The sequence below is a fragment of the Ambystoma mexicanum genome, chromosome 11, assembly GCF_040938575.1.
Source record: "Ambystoma mexicanum isolate Mex_15411 chromosome 11, UKY_AmexF1_1, whole genome shotgun sequence".
In the NCBI taxonomy this organism is placed as follows: Eukaryota; Metazoa; Chordata; class Amphibia; order Caudata; family Ambystomatidae; genus Ambystoma; species Ambystoma mexicanum.
Window position 1 is genome coordinate 547,486,926 of NC_090934.1, and position 12,371 is coordinate 547,499,296.

Sequence of the window (12,371 nt, forward strand, 5' to 3'; positions counted from 1 at the left end):
TAATAAAAACATTCTTAAAGGGACGTTATGGTTAAATTGCACTAGCAAAAACCTATGAAATTCTATGGAAAAACGTTGTTACGGGGCGTTATGGTTACAGGTAAAACCGAGAAAAAAAACAAAATTCAAAGATGACATCAGAAATACCATTGATGACATCACACCTGAAATTATTTTTGATGTAAAGTCCCTAAAAGGGGTTGAGTTTATAATGTTGGTAACATGATGTCAGGGGGTATTGTATAATGTTAAAGATGTAATAACTAGCTAACAATTCAAGACTTACTACACACTTGTGCTAGTACAAAGTATACTATGAAGACCCGCAATGCATACAAATCAGAGGCACATACAGGGAATCTAAAGTAAGGAAGAAAGAAACAGCATCATCAGAAAATGTTAATAGCATTAATGTTTATTTTCATGTATAAAAATGACTTGCACCATGAGCTGAGATCTAACCCTAAGGAAAGTACTTTCAGAACATATGAAAAGGTTTACGTCTAGATCCGCACCTTTTGATTTTTAATATTCTGACTCTGACCAAAACAACAGGCCTAGATATTTCAGTGACCAGAAATAAGTGGGCCACATATGTGATGTCATCAATGACATTTGGGATGTCCTCTTTGATATTATGGGTGTAGTCTTAGCAGTGCACAGTGGTGGCGCGAGTTATGTTTGCTTAGCTTAACATACCTGTCGAATTTCAGGGGGGGGGGTCGGTTTTACCTGTAACCATAACATCCCTGTACCAACATTTTTCCATAAAATTTCATAGGTATTTGCTAGTGCAACTTAACCATAACGTCCCTTTAACAATGTTCTTGTTAGTGATATATATATATATGATCCAAAACAAAAGGAGTCTTGAACAAAAGACGTCTTCAATTTATTGTGAAGCTATTAGGCATCCATTTGCTTTGTGGATTCAGGTTAGTGCCTGCACGTCCATCGTTCCGCCGTTTAAGTCTGGCATCTGCCAAGTCGTTCTTGATCTATTGACTTCTTCTAAGGAGGCAATGTTAATACAGCTTTCAGAAAAAGAGAAAAGAAAAGTGCTGCAATTTTCTGATGGAATAATAAAAGATCCCCAGATGTCAAATCAGAGTTTTGAGGGGAAGCACACACCGCCTCATTGGCTGACAGATGATGCCAGCAAATGGCTGTTACTATAGAAACACCTGGGTTTAAAAAAAAAGAAGACATTTTTGCTCTTGTATTTCTATATTTATAGTCCTCTTTTGACCGTCTCCTCGGAAATTATAGGGTGTTTCAAGGATCACTTGAAAGAATGCCACAGAGCGTGCGTGAAAAGCAAGCGGCCTTTGTCCTCCTGCAAACCGCGTAATACAAAGGCCTGTAATCTTGAAAGGCAGGGCCCAGAGGCTATAGAAATCCTGCGTATATTTTTCGTATAGTACCATTTTTTATTAAACCTAACATTTTTCTCCACTCATTTATTTGGACACATCATTATTTGTTCAGTACATGTTGCATTACATCACTTAGAAGCCCTGGCCACGAGGCAAGACACATCAGGCTGTCTTTCGTGCATTCACACAGACTGATCACAAACATTGTCTTTAATCAGGAGCTGCCTAAAACAAGAAAAGTAAGACAATTATAAAAGAGAATAGTGCATTATGGGGCAAAACAACGCCACTAATGAGTCGACTGGTTAGACGGGGGTTGTTTCAGTGTCCACTTTCTCAAATAACGCACACTAGGAGCTTGGAGCAAGGCTTGAGGACAATGGCTGCCGCCCGGCTATGGAGGAAATGAGCTCCCCAGATTTGTTAGGCCAGTTGGAAGCACTTACCATGAAGCAGGCCTTAAAACTATTTGCTTCCTAACTATACTGCATGTATAAAGAACATATTGTCTTAAGAGGCTTTACTCCTACAATGCATTGTTGCTTTAATGTCTAAAAGCACACGTGGTTAAAGTGAAACAAGCTGGAAAGGAACCGAATTTGCTTAATTGGGTGTTTAGAATCGAAGCCTGATCGTACACACTTCTTTTCTAATTAACCTTTGTTTGGAGGGCGTGGGGATAATTTTACGAAGCCTCCTCAGCTAACAGTGACCACTGACGAGGGTTTAGGTATGGGTTTAGGTATTGGTTTGTATGCTTCGTGAATACGTTTTCGGCCAAGCATCTGCGTGTGACGAGGGGTAACTATTTGCATACCAGTTTAATCCTGTGCATAAGGCCAGTCCAGCACCAAATTGCCAGGCAATTCTTCTCTGAAAGAAAAAGTACCAACAGAAACCCCGGACGTGTGTGCCAGGTGTCACCAGTGAGGTGCATCTCTCTATGTAACAGTAGCAAGGGGGTTGATGTCTGCCTTACCCTTACAAAGGTACGGTTACACCCCAAGTGTTTCAACGATTTCCAAAAACGTGAGTGCCCCGACATTTCGCATCCCTTGTGTAACCCAACAAAGCAAAAACATGTGCTAGGGGATGCTGTTGCTACTCTTCATCATAGTAGAATTTCCTGGCATTTAGGTGCTGGACTGATCTTGTGGGTGAGACAAAACTGATATGCAAATGGTTAATTTCTCCCCTGGTGGGGCAGAGCCCTAAAACAGGATTGTAGGACTCCCTGAGTAGGCACCTTCTCATAGAGCAGGTGATGTAGCCAATTCTGTTCTCAGTAGAAGGGCGGTCACATTTTTGGCAAAATCCGAGCATTGGAAACACTTGTTGTGGGGAAATGAAGTGAGGGAAATTTTCAATGTGTGGAAGAAAGCCACACTGTCGCATGGTTTGGAGTGGTAGTTCTCAGAATATAAAGGCATCTCACGAAAATTGGGTAGAGAGGGAGGCACGTTTAATAGAGCATTGAGGTAGTTGAAATATTTTAGCAAAACAATTATTTATGTAGTAGTGTGCCATATCTTTCATTTTGCCCATCTGTGTTAGTAAGCCCTTTCCTGCATTTAGCCCATCTGTGTTAGTGAGCAATATCTCACATTAAGCCCATTTGTGTTAGTGAGCCATATCTCGCACGGACGCTCCACAGGGAACACATCACTTCTGCATGTGGTAATTGCTGCACACCAGAATGTATGACAAGGGAAATGGGCCACATTTGGAGAGAACAGCAGGGGAAGGAACGGCACTGCCACTAACTAACCCTACTAATAACTCACCATTCTGCATACACCATCTCAAGCTCTGAACTAAACACAACCATACCTCTGCAACACAACAAACCCCACATACTTCACAAAAATTAAACAAACTACACAGTCTCGTCCAACACCACACGGCGGCTACCAACCGAAAAACACACCTTATGTGGGGTGCATTCAAAGGCCCCAAACAGAAGTCCCTTTCACATGAACAGCAGCATTTTAAACGCTGGAACAAAAATGACTTGACCTTTGTTTTTGTTTTTAAACACTAAAACAAAAACGGCTTGCACAGGTGTGTGCGAATAAAAGCTGTTTAAATGTGAAATGTATCACTGCTGAAAGAAACATGTCAAGGAAAAGACATGATGCGTAGGTTGACAAAAAGCAATGTATATAAGGTTTCACATACAAAACTCCAGTGACATTTGAAAAGCCATTTTATGTTCATGAAAAAATGTCAGCCCAAGACAAACCCTTTTGCTGGCTGCAGAAAATTTCACAAGGATATCTCCCACTCCCAATCTTGATGTCAACTCCCATCTAACTGCAACTGCATTAAAGTATTCTGCTAAAGGTGTTGAAATTCAGTGTTCTCCAGACCTACTGGCTCTGAAGGCATTGACTGCAGGGAAAGTTCCCTGTGTGAAAATGGGGGCAGCAACTTCAAAGATCAAGCTTCCAACACAAAGAGATTGAGATTAAAACAAACAACTCTGGGTAGAGAGGCTGACCCAGTGAAAACAAATTGCCAGAAGGCAGGAGAATTTCCATTTGTCCCACATGAAGATTCTCAATTAATTTAAAAGGACTATTATCATTTAAGCCTTTTTCTCAGCAACCATAAGGCAAATTGATTTAATCTATGCATCCTTTTTTATGTCATTTCCAGGTGATTTTGGAGATATAAAATCCATCCACCTGTGATTAGGGGAACTGTAATGGCCATCTAAGATATGTTTCTGGCTGATCTGAACATCTTCCAAATGTGAGAGTTGGTGAGCGGGTGTAGAATAAAATTAGGCATATGGGTAATAACTCACATTTTCATAACTGTTATGCTTTTTATGGAAACATCAGAAAGGTACCATATGCCCGTGCTACATGGTACGGACTTGGTGGTCGTCTTATCTAATTCCCCGTGATTAGCCCAATCAGAAGATATGTATATCATGGCAGTTGCTAGTAAAATTATGAAGTTGTGATACATAGCTAGTTTTTGCCCTAAACTTTAAAGGAGAAAAAATGGTGATTACAAATGGGAATTGTCATACGTTGCTCCAGACCCCTAAACCAATCCTGACTTGGAAGCTGGGTTTGGGAGGAGAGAGAGAAGGGTAACTGTCCAATCCTAGTTGCGGGAATTATTGCAAGGTACTTTCCTAAGATTGTAAATTGGTGGTGTCATTGCTGCTATAAAAAGGGGGACAACACTAGGAGGAGACAGGCACAGAAAAAGATAGAAAGGAAAATCTAAATCACACAACACTACATGATAATTGCTTTCATTATTGATTAGTGTAATTATTTCTTGAAGTGAAATTTGTAGAAAGTGAAGAATTGTGATTGTGTTCTGTTTGTTTGTGATGAACAGATACAAATGGCTCAGCTAACTGCTCAGTTATTTTTTCATTTGCTTTTAGTGGAAGAGCGTTGGCAAAAATAGTGAGGTTAGTAGGAAGAATGAGGCTAGAGACCTATCGCATGCCCATGATCTTGTTCAAGAACTCAAGGATGAGCCTAAAACACGGCAGCAATGGAGTGCTCAGAGTGCAACACAGTTTTCGCACTGAAAAATGCACATAGTGTGTGTAGAAAATCTGTGCACACTGCTACACAAGCTAAATGACCAGGCTGCTCATCATAGAGTCATTCTGGAGGACATTATGGTCTTTCAATTGCAAACAAAGCAGTTGAAAAATGAAAACAGTCAGTTAACTAACAAAGGGGTTGATTCCCAAAATGACTTTGATTAGATACATCAGCAGGTAAGTACGCTGAAACAACTGGCTCAGGAAAAAGACCTCTTGATTCAGGATAACAGCGTCCTATTATAGAGGATACATCAGTTGGAAATGGAGGTGGAAAGGGACAGTCAGGTTCTCAGGAACTGACCAGAATTAGAGAAGAAAGGAATGAGCTGTTAGAGCGAGTGAGGCAAACAGACGCTGAATTATTAGAGGCAGCAAATTGTAGGGATGAGTAAGCAAAATAAATTAGTCTCCTGAAGGAAAAGTGTCTTGAATATGCACGCAGCATACAAGGCTCACAGAGGCAGAATGAATCACTAAAGCATGAGGTGTAGCAAACAAATGAACGCTTGGTAGCTCAGAGGAGGGTGCGTGTGATTAATCAGGCCTAAGTGTCAGAATTAAAAAGCCAACTCTCTCACCAGCAAAAGCAAATAAATAGAGATACAGGTGTGAGAGCCTCACCAAGGAAAACGATAAACAGGCCCTGAGGCACCCTGACCAACCAAGATATGGGACAAGGCCCACTGATCAAGCTGAGGCACCCTTCCCAACAGGGGCCTCATGTTAGTCATTTACAACTTCTCATGCACAAATAGGAACCAACCTCATGCATGCCACCTATCAAGAATAGGGTGACGTGAGGCAGTTAGACTTACCCAGCCCTAGCAAAACGGATCAAGAAGGCCAGTCCCCATCTGATATTGGTGAGTATCACACAGAAGGGAAAGTGGTCAGACCAGTGTCCAGGGAAGTAAGAAATAATACTAAGTACTTCAGACCATGACAACACTTATGAGGAGAAAGTCAAGGAGTTAGATTGGCTGAAGATGAGATTACAAAAAGACCACCTTGCTGCTTCACTGAAGTAGAAAAGCCAGACCCTCAACCTTGAAAAGGCCCTCTAAAAACCTCTGTTTATTCAGGGGAGGGGGGGATTCCCTAGACTCCCTGGCAGGAGAGATGAGGAAACTGGGTTCTATCCTGGTCCAGAAAGAAATCCAGGGAGAGTGACCCTTAGCATTCACTTTAGTCCAGGCGAGGGGAGTCCAGACCCTGTGGTTCTGGGAGATATTCCCAGTCTCAGAGATAGAGAGCGCCTAGAAGACAGGGAAGGGAGTACCACTAACAGCTCTGAGTCAGACGGTGCATGAACTCAGGTGCAGAGGAAGAAAGACAGCGAGGCAGAGCAAGGGTTTTGTGAAAGACCTAAAAAGACAAATCTAGGCCATAAAAATCTTCTTGACCCCATACCACAAGAATGTGAAGTATTTGGTATGGGAGCACCTGGAACTTTATGAGCAGGTGATGCCATCCTTCCAGATCGGGAATCTTGTGAATTGTATAGCATTTGCTGAATGGACTTTCTCATCTGAGTACTCGTGTTTCATTGCAGGACTGGAGGACCAGGATCATTATAAACGGTCCACCAATAATGCGGCCCTATTGAAGCATTTTTCCACCCATAGGAACCCACAGAGGCTCGTAAGGCTCCATTCAACTTGCATTGTGGGGAAGATCAGGTGCCTAGGGAGTTTGTACATCAGTTAAAGCGGGCATTTGCTCAGACTTCCCGGTGGGTGAACACCAATAGTAGGGAGTTTATAACTACATATTTCTATGCTCTCCCCAAATAAATAATGACTCAGTTGGTGCGTGACTTTCACAAGCATAGGACCCTGGATTTGGTGATTGAACAGGCCACCAGGATTTATGAGGTCCAAAAGCCTACTGAGAGTATAAATATAGCCAAAACACCCAAACCCTTTAACACCCCTGCTGCTGCAAAGGTGACTGAGGTAAAAACTACCCGTCCATTGAATCTGGAGATGCAGGGGCCTAAAAGTAACACTCCTGCTAACAAGTAAAATCGAACGCAGAAGGGACCGTCCCCCAAAACGGCCCAATCGAATGGTAGTCAGACAGGGGCCAGAACAATGATCCCTCTGACCCTGCCACCTATATAAATCCTAGGTAAAATGGTACTAAACCAATTCAGGAGAGAAGTATCAGTCCACCTCCCAGTATGAACGTTTTCCCCCAGATATCCCCCGAATCAGAACTTCCAAAACAATCTTCCTCCCTCTCCCCAGTTCCAGTACAATAGATCCCTGAACCCAGGAAAAGGGAGATTCAGGATGGAAAATTATGGGGGGAATTTCCAGTACCCGAGCTACTCTGGGAGAAGGGACAGTTACCCTTATCAGCAGCAGCAGAGGTATGACTTGAGACCTCCCTACCAGCCAGACAAGGTCTTGCAACTGAAGCATAGGAGCGCTAGGTCCAGCAACTGACCAATGACCTGGGGTGCATGCCGAGTGCTCAGTCCAACTCTCAAACTAACCCTGCTTTCCAAAATTCCCCAACACCCAGGCCTCATGACCCAGGGGGGAAATGACAGGAGAAAACCTCTGTCAAACCACAGGTTCCTGAGGAGGGGGCCAGGGTGGAGGGGAGATGCCAATCCCTTGAGGAAGCTGCATTTCTCACCCAAACAGAAACCCTAAAAACCTCTCAGCCTGAAAGAGGCTCTTCTACCCCCGAAATGTTAGAACCCAAAGAGCAAAGGGTACGTAGGAGAGGCCAAAGAAGACCTCATTTTGTGGAGAAACTCCGGATTATCCCCTTTGAAAGAGAAGAATCCCTCGAGGATTCAGGTAAGCAGACCTCTTTCAAAAATGGGGGGATCCCTCCCAAACAGAAATGGGTCCCAAGAGACCCTGAGTGGGACAGGCTAAGTATGGAGACAGACTCAGAACCAGATACTATTCAGCCCCAAACATTGGCCAGACAGAATGAAAACAGAGGGAGTTTTCTTTCTCAAAACAGGTTCTGAGAACTGTCACCAGGTAAAAGTGGACATCCAAAGAGCTGGGAAAAAGGAGGATTCCCCAACAACTCCCATTGTGAGTTGCACGTTTTTTTTTTTTTCATTTTTCTACAGATTCCCGAACTCGGCACAGAAAACTGCCCAAGATCACACAGTGTCGGAGTTCAATATTAAGAAGATGACCACCAGGCTGTCAAATAACAAACACTTTCTTTTCACCTTGAAGGAGAAAGAAGGCCAATTTTATGCACCGGTCAAGGTACAGGATCAGTGTGAAGCCACCATCCTGTCAAAAAGGGCCTTTGACCAACTAAACTCAAGACAGGGGGAGGGCCACCAAATTCCACTCTCGCCACTTCCTGGACAACTCAAAAATTTCAATGGGAATGATATTTACAGCAAAGGGACTACGAGTCTAGTCATAAAAATTAAACGGCACCGGCTGAAACATCCGGTGATTGTTGTGACTCCAGAGGGCCCACCTTGTTTACTGGGGAATGATCTCCTGAGAAGGTTATCACCTCTGATCGATTGTGTAAATAAAGTCCTCTGGACTCAGACTAACCGCCCTATCAAATTGAAAATGAGTACCAATTATGTAAGCCTGAATGGTACCTGTCATGTAACTGATCAACGTTCTGAGAATGCAGAGTTTCATTTCAAGAATAACTGAGTCACAGACATCACTGTAATCTCTGTAGGAGAACAAACTGGTGAGTCTGAAAATCAACCTTCCTACCAGTTTTAAGAAGCAATCCACACTGGTAGGGAACACCCTAACATTTTACACCAGTCCAAAATCAGAAGAAACCTTGGGTCCCATGAAACCAGACAAGGAAGAGTATGCTCAAATTCTGAAAGACAGTCCGAAGTTTTTCCCCATTCAGTTAAATAGGGGGGAAGGAACTGGTGCTCACCAGCGTATGCCTGAATAATGGAAGGAGCTTCATCAGTGAAGATTTATTCAGGAACCTCCCAAAAGATCAGAACATTCCCACATTTAAATTGATTGACAAATGGGAAGTAGGTCTGGAAACCCCAAATTCCAAACATCTCCTAGTAGCTGTATGGTAAAAATGTCAATTGGCAACAAAAGCATAGACCATAATTGTTGGGTTGTGAAAGATGTCCCTTCCGCCTTTTATCTGGGAAGTGACAATCTCCACCTAATTAATAATAATAATAAAGCCTAGTCCCACCTGAGGAGTAATTCCATGGGCTTTGACAACATTGAAAAAGCATTTTGGTCAGCTCAATTGCTGCCTTATGCCGTTGAAGTTCAAGTGTGAGTAGATGTTACCATGCAAGGACGGGTGCAACAATTTACTCATCCCCTCAAAATTAAGCAAGGACAGAACCTCAAACACCAGGACACCTATATAAATATAAATTCCCATCTCCAACAACAAGGTTTGCATTCAAATCTGACACTTCTAGTAGGCATGAACACGACATCATTCGAATATTGTTGATAACAGCGACCCTCGAAATATCATTTTGGGCACAGACACCTTTATTGGAATGGCGGTTGATGCCCAACATTATTCTATTGATTTAGGTAATGAAATCATGGGACCAATCCCTAACAACTGTTTCGACATCAGCAATGGTATTCCTCTAGAAAAGATTTTTACTAGGCATGGGAAGAATTTCCTGAAGTAATCTTCGTGCCCCTACAGTGTGGAAGAGGTGACCTGTGACATTAGGCGGGGGAGGTAGTGTTCAGAGTCAAGGACCACTAGCTCGAATCCCCTGTCCAGGTCAACACCATCAAAAGATCTCTCTCCTCCCAACTGGAGGATACCACTGAAATTGCCATGCCCAAAGTCTTTACAGGTTTCAAGCAGATGGTCGAGGAAAGACTCAATCTTGCCGATGCCTGTGAGACCGAGGAGCAATGACAAAATCTAAAACAGGGCTTCCTGGAATTCCAAGATATGTTTTCAGTGGACTGATACGACTGTGGATGCACATCCATTCATTCAAACACCACTCCAACGGACCTCGAGATGGCTCCAGTATTTGTGAAACAATACAGGTTACCTCTCGCATCCATGGAGTCACTCACAGAGATTATTACGAATTTTGAATCCTGTGGGATAATTCATCCAATCCACAGCACCTTACAACCTGGTACTGGGCATCCTCAAATCAAACGGCCAATGGAGACTATGTGCAGACCTGAGGAAGTTGAACAAAAGGGTCCACATGTGAAGGTGGACCCTTCTCTACATATTTTATAGACTGGCCCAGATCCAAGAGTAAAAGGTGTACACCGCCATTGACCTGACCAACGGTTACTGGACAGTATCCGTGTGCAGGGAAGCTTGACTTTACCTTCAGGGTGCAGTAGTACACGTGGAACCGAACGGCCTTTGGATGCATAAAGTCTGGCAATGAGTTCAACATCTTCCTACATAAGGCCATGCCAGATTTGGGTGAAAGAGGAAACTTGGCCTATGTGGATGATGTTTTGATCAAGAGCTCAACTGTGGAGGAACATATAGCAGAAATATGTTATGTTCTAACCCAATTACAGAAAGCCGGAGCAAAACTGTCCTTTCAGAAGGCACAGTAGGTGTAAGACACGAGTGAACTTCTTAGGGCACAAGATCACCCCCTGGGGGTCTTAATCCCCAGGCGAAGAATGTGGAAGTCTTAATGAAATTAAAAGACCGTACCACTCTGCAAGAATTAAGAAGCCTTCTGGGACTTACTAATTATAGTCAAAAATTAATTGAAGACTATGCAAAGGTTACTCAACCCTTGGTCCATTTATTAAAGGCCAGAGTCAAGTGGAGTGGGGTCCAGAACAATCAGAGGCAGTTAAACAACTGAAAAGAAGCCTTTCCCAGGCTCCTTGTTTGGCTTACACCATAAAGAACAAAGTGGAATTCTTGGAGACGGGGTTCTCATATACTTGCCTAACAGCAGTATTGTACCAAAAGCATGACAAGGTCAACAAAGTCATCTCATACGCGAGCAAGACTTTGTCCTCTTTAGAGGAAAAATTCAATGACTGCGAGAAGACATTCCTGGCAATGGTGTGGGCATTGAAAATGTACCGCCCATTCATGCAGCGGGAGCACATCATTGTCAAAACTCCTCAGCAACCCTTGCAATATCTACAAAGTGATGGAATACAGGCAGAGAACGTTAGTAATTCCAGAATTATTTCCTGGATTCTGTCCATGCAAGGCTTTTCTGTGGAGGTCAGATATCGCCAAAACAAGAGGAGTCACATAGCGCAAGGGTTGGTGGACTTGTATGATTGTGCTCAAGAAAACTATTTCGAATACGAAAATCTAATGACCAACAACAAAATGGAGGCATACTTAACTTCCCCACACAATGTCTATGAAGAGGACACGTGTCAGGGGATACCCACAGATTATGTGGATGGGTGCTCCTACCATGTTGATAGCAATGGGGAAAAAACTGGTGGCTGGCATTGGGAATGCCTGGGTGAATGATAAACCAGAACCCTCTGCTGGATATAAAATAGGACCCCGAAATAGACAGGTTGCAGAGTTGATGGTCGTTTATCAAGCCATCCTCACTGTAATGCACCACCAACTCAGTGAACTGGTCACAATCACTGACTCTGATTTTAGGAATGGGCTTGTGGAGCATATAATTAACTGGAAGAATTGAGGCATGCTTTGTGCCAACAACAGAATTGTAAGGACTAAAAGACATATAACCCTCTAATTTATGCTCAAATCTATGCATACCTAACTCACACGAAAATCCACACAACCATCAACGTGCTGAGTAAACTGCTCGACTTCACCACATCAACAATCGTACACATAAACCGCAACAACAGCACCCAAGGTCTTCCATCGGTCCAATATTCCCACCAAAGCTCAGCACACAGTGAAAACGGAACTGAAGCTGTCAACAGCACACCACTTTCTCACTTTCGTACTCCCTCATCACCTGACTAACCCATTCCTGCCTTCTTGTTTGCAGATCCGCCTGAGAGTCTATGGGCCAATTCCGTTGGTGACGGTGCGCAGTACAAATATATTTATCATTAAAATTAACAACAAAACATTAAAGCATGCCAAACTGATCCAGTCAATCGACGACCTGGTGACCTCCAATGAGATGACCATCTATTGGAAGAAGATAAGAGATCATTCCAAGATAGAGGGGCCAGATAAGACTGGGTATGACCTGGCTGACCAGCTGGCTGAAACCAGAGCTCTGCAAGGGTATTTCATAGAAACAGAATCCCTGCTGGGGGAAATCCAAATTGCTTCCGTCACCAGGTCACAAATTTGTGCGAATGGCGAACTCTCAACTGCCCAGTGAAGTAAAGATACCCCAGATGCAGATTTGATCATTGCACAGAAAGAGGACCCGATCATTGGAAAGTTTTATCGACACATTGAAGAACCCGTAAGCTTTCCTCTAACAGAGT